The sequence below is a fragment of the Belonocnema kinseyi genome, chromosome 7 (assembly GCF_010883055.1).
Source record: "Belonocnema kinseyi isolate 2016_QV_RU_SX_M_011 chromosome 7, B_treatae_v1, whole genome shotgun sequence".
Taxonomy (NCBI): Eukaryota; Metazoa; Arthropoda; class Insecta; order Hymenoptera; family Cynipidae; genus Belonocnema; species Belonocnema kinseyi.
The window spans coordinates 67,571,892-67,579,814 of NC_046663.1; positions in this window are offsets into that span (position 1 = coordinate 67,571,892).

Below are 7,923 nucleotides of genomic sequence, written 5' to 3' on the forward strand. Positions count from 1 at the left end.
AAGTAAAAATTATTTCCAATTACTATTGCTGCATTTAATGTTGAGAGTACGACTAAAGTTTCATCCCTCTAGTGCATGTGTAACCTTCGCCCCCAAACCAACTTCTAATTATTATTAAATTCTTTAATAATACATAAATTTGAAAAGTAAAAATTATTTCCCATTAGTATCGCTGCATTTAATGTTGATGGTACGGCTAAAGTTTTATCCCTCTAGTGCATATGTAACCTCCGCCCCCAAACTAACCTCTAATTATTATTAAATTCTTTAATAATACATAAATTTGAAAAGTAAAAATTATTTCCAATTACTACTGCTGCATTTAATTTTGAGAGTACAACTAAAGTTTCATCCCTCTAGTGCATGTGTAACCTCCGCCCCCAAACCAACTTCTAATTATTATTAAATTCTTTAATAATACATAAATTGGAAAAGTAAAAATTATTTCCCATTAGTATCGCTGCATTTAATGTTGATGGTACGGCTAAAGTTTTATCCCTCTAGTGCATATGTAACCTCCGCCCCCAAACTAACCTCTAATTATTATTAAATTCTTTAATAATACATAAATTTGAAAAGTAAAAATTATTTCCAATTACTACTGCTGCATTTAATTTTGAGAGTACAACTAAAGTTTCATCCCTCTAGTGCATGTGTAACCTCCGCCCCCAAACCAACCTCTAATTATTATTAAATTCTTTAATAATACATAAATTTGAAAAGTAAAAATTATTTCCAATTACTATTGCTGCATTTAATGTTGAGAGTACGGCTAAAGTTTCATCCCTCTAGTGCATATGTAACCTCCGTCCCCAAACTAACCTCTAATTATTATTAACTTCTTTAGTAATACATAAATTTGAAAAGTAAAAATTATTTCCAATTACTATTGCTGCATTTAATGTTGAGAGAACAACTAAAGTTTCATCCCTCTAGTGCATGTGTAACCTCCGCCCCCAAGTCAACCACTAATTAATATTAAATTCTTGAAAAATATACAATTTTGAAAAGTCCAAAATTGTTCCATGATTGTTGCTGCATTTTGTCCTGAAAGTACGATAAATCAGTTTCATCCCTCTAGTGCAAGTTTAACCCCCGCCCCCAATCAACCCCTAGTTATTATTGAACTATTTAAAAATACATAAATTTGAACAGTCCAAAATTGTTCAGTAATTATTGCTGCCCGTTTGCTCCCGCCATAAAAATTCAAATACAAGAATGTGCAACACAGTATGGGGTGATTTAACAAATACGAGATTCAAAATTACATTGTAAATGCAATTATGCACTGACTTCAGATTTTTGTTTCAGAAATTTTAAAATTCTCCAACTAAATTGTTCAGAAAATGGTTTAGGTGAGTATTTTTTTTTTTATTTCAATGCAAGCAGCGATGAAAGTGTTGATTTTTGGAACTTTGTTGTTTATCTCCTAGAGGCTTATCTCCTGAACATTATGCATCTACAGAGGGGTATAAGAAAGACAAAAAATTGTACATTCAATTGTTATAAACAAATTGTATTAATAAACAATCGAAATTGGGGGATATTTTTCTCAAAGTATATTTCTCTTCTGCAATTGCTTGCCTCCATCGTCAGGAATGTCAGAGTGTTTGGTGAATGGAAATTAAAGACAGAATGTGAATAATTACCCCTATAAACAAATGTGGATCGTCAACCATGATACACAGAAAGAAAGAATTTTTTATTCTAGCATTGTTGTAATTATATTATCAATGATGTTTTCTGAAAAAATTTAAACATCTATTATTAGTCGTGCAGCGTATAAACATATTATTGAACAAATACCCATTTTAGGGGATTATATAAGCAAAAATAAATTGATTTCTTTTACCTTGCTAAAAGTATATTGCGAATGATGTAGTCGGAAAAATTTCGCTATTACTTTATTGTATAAGATATAATGTAAGTGTATGCACATTGTAGGCGCTTATAAACGAAATGAAGTCGATTTACTTCTGACCAATATACCGTTATTACATTTACTCACAGCATTATATTGCCATTTATATTTTTTGGAAGTCATCTATTAAATTAGTAACAAATAATGGCAGCATATATAAAATTTCTTAATTTGCAATCCGACCGAAATTATTCGACAAGAGTTCGCGTAAAAAAACAACACAAAAAGCAACATTTTTGTCCTGGGAAACATGTATAATAATTTTTCTACAAAATAAACAAATATTTATCAACGGTAACACTTTGTCAGAAAACATAATTATTGATATAATTACAAGGAGGCTAGAAGGAAGAACGTTTTATTCCTGCCCTTACATGCCTGCGATGTAAATTTGTTAATATATATTTTTTAAACAATTTGTTTACAGAATTATTCATTAACAATAATCCTTTAATTTTAATGGTCATATATGATCCTGACGATGAATGCAAGCTGTTTCACTGTTTGCATGAATATACAAATTAAATAAGCAAAATAATAAAACATCGCTTGCACCATTTTCTGGAAAATTTAGTCCTCAATGTTGCTTGAAAAAAATCTACAATCGGTAAATAATTTCGTTGTAAATGTCATTTTAAATCTTTTTTTTTTATTTCACGCGGTGCCAATTTCAAAAGCTGCACCGTCGAAAGTGACGGTGCAACTTTCTTTGCCCTGTCGCAGAGTAGAGCATAACAGAGCGTATACTCGAATACGTTTTTCGCCACTTAGGTAAGGAGCAGGTAAGAATATAGCCAAATCGAATACTTGAAATGAACCACGCGAGAGCAGTGTCGCAAAATGAATACTCGACTCGGGTGACGGGCGAAACCAGAAAATTGGTATGAGTAAGCGATTGTGAGTTTTTTAAAAGGAAATTATCAAACAGCTTATAGCGAAGCGAATTGTTGGATTTTTGTTCTTGAAAATTCATCTTTGTATGTCAAAAATTCAACTTTTTGCTTGAAAGTTAAACAACTTTATTAAAAATTCATATTTTGGCTGAGAATTCGTGAAACATTTGGTTACAAATGGAACTCTGGTTGGGAATAATTTGCTTTGTACTCATATTTAGGTATGAAAAATTTAACTGTTTTGCAGAAGAATCGTCATTTTACTTGAAAACATCAACGACGTGGTCGGAAATTAAATTCGTCTTCTTAAAAATAAGTATTTCCGTGTTAAAAATTGTAGAATGTTTTGTGAAAAATTCGCTGATTTACATGGAAAATCATTGCCTTTCAATAAAAATGTAACTGCTGAATTCTTTGTTTAATAAATAATACCTTAAAGGCCACAAGTGCAACTATTTAGTTGAAAAATCCTCTTTATAAATTGAAAATTAATGTCCTAAGTTGAAAATTTAACTATTTGATCAAAAAATAATGCATTTTTCAGTATTTTTTTTCCTTTTGTCGTCTGTTTTGAGAAAAAATAAGGTTATTGGTTAAAAATGCAAATGTTTCGTGGAAAATTAATCGGCTCTGGTTGAGGAATCACCTATTTTGTTGAATATTGGAATTTTTTGGTTAAATTCAATAGCGTTTTATTAAAAATTAAAATATTTTTTGGTTCAAATATAAACTGTTGTATTTTTTGTTGAACATTCATTTCGCTAAATTGCTTTTTTGGAAATTTATCTCTGTTTGAAAATCAAACTACTTTGCCTAATCTTCTCCTCTTTGCAGTATAAATGAACTTTTCTTATCGAAAATTCATCTATTTGGCTAAAAATAAACTTTTTTGTTGAAATTTAATAGTTTAAGGTTGAAAATTCAACCGCTGTGTAAATTGATTACTTTGTTTTGTAAAAATTCACTTTTGCTATTTGAAAATTCTTAAGTTTTTATGAAAAATTGAAGTCTTCTATTATTAGTTATCAAGTGATCTCTTTGAAATTCAAAAATGAACTATTTGTATAAATTTTGCCTTTTATGGGTAAAATTAATTATCTTAATTGAAAATTTAACTACTTAATTAAAAATATATGTTTTTTACAAAAAATTTGCCCATTTTAGTAGTACATAAAACTTTTTAGTAAAAATGAAACTTTTTGGTTGACAATTAATCTTTTTCGGTTGCAGATACAACTGCTTTGTTAAAAATTGGTATGTTTTATTTCAAATCAATAGCGATTCATTCAAAATAGAAGTTTTTTGGTTGAAATATCAATTGTTATTGGTATTAAAAATTTAACGTATATTTCAAAAACAATTCGTCCCAAACCGTCGGATTCAGGTACGTGTTTCGACTAGAGTAACATTTCTACCCATTCTATACCTTGGAGCCGAGCAGGTAACACGAATTCGATTATTACGCTGCCCTCGTGTAGAGTTGTCCACACGAATATCTCAAACGCACCGCGCCGATACAGTGCTGTCAAATCGAACACTCGAATCTGCTTCAGTGCATGCCGGAGTACTCTTGGAGTGCATCAGGGCAGCATAAACGAATACGCTATAAGTAAATAACACGTTCGTTCCGCAACATTGCTCCGACCCAGGTTGCTGATCAATCTCTCTAGCAATCACTCCAAGCGAAGAACCTCACGAAGTCGTTATGTAAGGTTCCCCACTTGGGTCCATTTGCAGCCAAAGGTCTTTGTTTCAGGCGTCATTCACTCTACTGACACTCTTTTTATTAACTAATTGCCGCCATACTTTCCTGTCCTGGCATACTTCTCTAGCTTCTTTTATGTCCATGCATTTTTTCATGCAGGCTCTCGTGTTTCTGCGACTTCTTATGTATACACTTGTTTCGTTAGTCGTTCATTTGGCATTTTTTCAACATGTCGGAACCATCTTAACCGATTTCTTTCCCATGTGTCTACTAGCGTCTCTTCTGCACCACATTCTTTTAGAATTATCTCGTTATTCACTTTGTCCATCAGGGTTTTCCCGCATATTATGTGCATGAATCTCATGTCAATTGCGTTAATTATACTCTTATCTTTTTCTTGATAAGTCCATGTCTCGCTACCGTATAGTACAGTTGGTACAAATATAGAATTATGTATTGCCATTTTAGCTTTATTTGATATATGTTTACTTCTGATAAGGGGACCTGCTCTACCAATAACCTTCCTACCTTCATTTATTCGTCTATCTAATTCCTCATTTATCTCCGCGTTTCTAGTAAATAAATTACCAAGGTATACGAACTTATCAACTTGTTCAATTCTCTCATCATTTAATAAAATATTGCATAGTGTTTTCTCACACTTTCCTTCGAACACCATAGTTTTTGTTTTATTTACGTTAATTTTGAGTCCCATGCTCTTGATGCCTGCATCTAGTTTATTCAACATTCTTTGTAGGTCTTCGATAGACTCTGCCATAACAACATTATCATCTGCGAACGCTAACCCACGTACCCTTACTGTTTCGAAATCCACAGCCTCTTCGACGAAGAGAGCCATTCTTAAACACATGTCCATAAATAATATAAATAACCATGAAGACATAACGCATCCTTGTCTAACTCCTTGAATAATATCGAAACAGTCAATCGGTTTCCCATTCACTCTTACACTTGCTTTCCTAACTGTATATATTGTTTTATAGCTTGTAGGATCCATCCATTGACTCCATACTCTTTCCGGACTTCCCAAAGTTTACTTGTATCTACCTTGTCAAACCTTTTTCTAGGTCAGCAAATGTGCAGAAAACTTTTTTTCCTATTCTTAAACTTTTTTCTGTTATTCGCCTTGAGCTAAATATTTGATCCGTACATGACCTTCCTAGAATAAACCCACTTTGGACTTCCCAAATCTTTGCTTCTGTTATTTTCATTACCCTACGAATAAGTATTTTTGAATATATTTTACTTACGGTGCTTAATAAGCTAATTCCTCTGTAATTCATGCACTCGCTTTTATCTCCCTTCCTCTTGTATATTAATACGATAATCGTTTCTTTTCAGTCGCCTGGGACGTCTCCCATCTCGAAACATAAATTTATCAATTCGCACAGTCTATGTGGTATGCACGCACCACCGAGTTTATGCATTTCAGCGTTAATACCGTCTACCCCGGCAGCCTTACAGTTTTTAAAGCTATTAGTTATATCCCTAACCTGAGTGACACAGACTTTTTCAACGAGTTTTCCATCTCATCGTGTTCAACATCACAGTCGTGGTGTCCTATAGCTTCATCTCCGAATTGTCTCCTAAAATAGTCTCTGAAACCCTCTAGTATTCCGCCTGCATCATATACCATTTCCCCCCTACTATTTCTCATTTTGACAATTTCTGTACTTTTGTTTCCTTTCATTATTTTATAAAGTAGTTTCCTGCTTCCTTCAAAGTCGTTTCGTATTTTTATCTCTTCTTCTGCTCTAATTGTATCTTTACTTTCTTTAACTAATCGTTTAAGTATCCTGTTTTCCCGTCTATAATCATTTCTACGTCTATTTCTTTCCTCATTCCTAAGACCTACGATGTTAAAAGTTCTCATGTACGCTTCTCTTTTTGCTTTTTGGGCAGCCTAAATTTCATCATTCCACCACGTGGAACTGCGGCACCACACACTTCGATCGTACATCTAACAAGGATATCACGTAACATTGTCCAGGCGCCCTCTATATCTTTGTTTTCCATATGGTCCTCCCATGTTGCCCTATCCATGCTTTCGATTATCTTATTTTGGAAATCTATTCGCACATTCGGTTTCTGTAGGTTCTCAATTTTGATTCGCGTTTGATTTGCTTTCTTGGTTCTCTTTTTTCTCCATCCCCTACGTAAGTTAATTTTTGAGATCAGAAGGTAATGATCAGTATTGCAGTCAGGACTCCTCATGACTCTTGCATCTTTGACTAACTCCCTTAGTCTTTTATCCGCAAAAACAAAGTCAATTATACTGCAGCTATTTCCTTTAGACCAGGTGTACATGTGGATCATTTTATGCCTAAACAAAGTATTTCTAATAAACAGACCCCTTTCTAAGCATAGACAAACTAATTTATCTCCTTTATAGTTTGTCCTTGGATCCACAAAATTACCTAATACTCTTTCTGTATCCTGATTTTGGATGCCCAGCCAACCGTTCATGTCTCCTAGTAGAATTATTCTTTCCCCATGTTCGCAAATGTTTATTTTGTCATTTAAAGTGTCCCAGAAGGCGTCTTTTACTTCTCTAGGATCACCATCAACTGGCGCGTAGCATGCTATGATAAACAGCCTTCAGATTTCTACTTTCATTCTAGCCCGCAACTCTCTGGGAGACACGAAACCATGGTCTCCGAGATGCTGCTTTGCTCTTTCATTCAAAATCAGACCTACTCCTTGTTTACCATGTGATTCACAGCCTACTCCTGACCATATTTCAAATACGCCTTTCAACACGCCGTTTTTTATGTCTTTCATTTCGCATCCCTTTTTCTTTGTTTCGGGAACACATAAAATATCTAGTTTCTTCACGTCCATAGTTTCACGCAATTCTTTTACCTTGAGATCATTTACTCCCCTAGCATTCCAAACACCCAGTCTCCATTCGTCGCCTGAAACATGACCTTTAGATTTTCCGTGTGAATGCCCTTTGTCATTAAAAGTTCCAGTCCTTTCCGAGGCTATGTTGTAGTTTGTATTATATATCGTTTAGATGTAAATCCAGAAAAATAAAAAACCAGAGAAGACAAATTTTCAAGAAATATTCAAAGAATCAAAGCCAAAAACAGGTATTTTCGATAAAACAGTTGAATATTTAACAATATAGATAGATTTTCACTTGAAAGGAAAGTGTCAACCAACTAAAACAAATCAATTTTCAACCAGACATTTGTACCCCTAATCAAAAGAATTCATTTTACACCGAATAAAAAGAATTTTCAAACGAAAAGGATAAATGTTGACAGAATTATGGAATTTCGAAGAAAATGATTCAGTTTTGAGGCAAGTAATACAATCTTTGACAAAAAAAAAGAACCATTAACAACAAGTTTCATTGTAGGCGTCGCGACTAAAAAGAA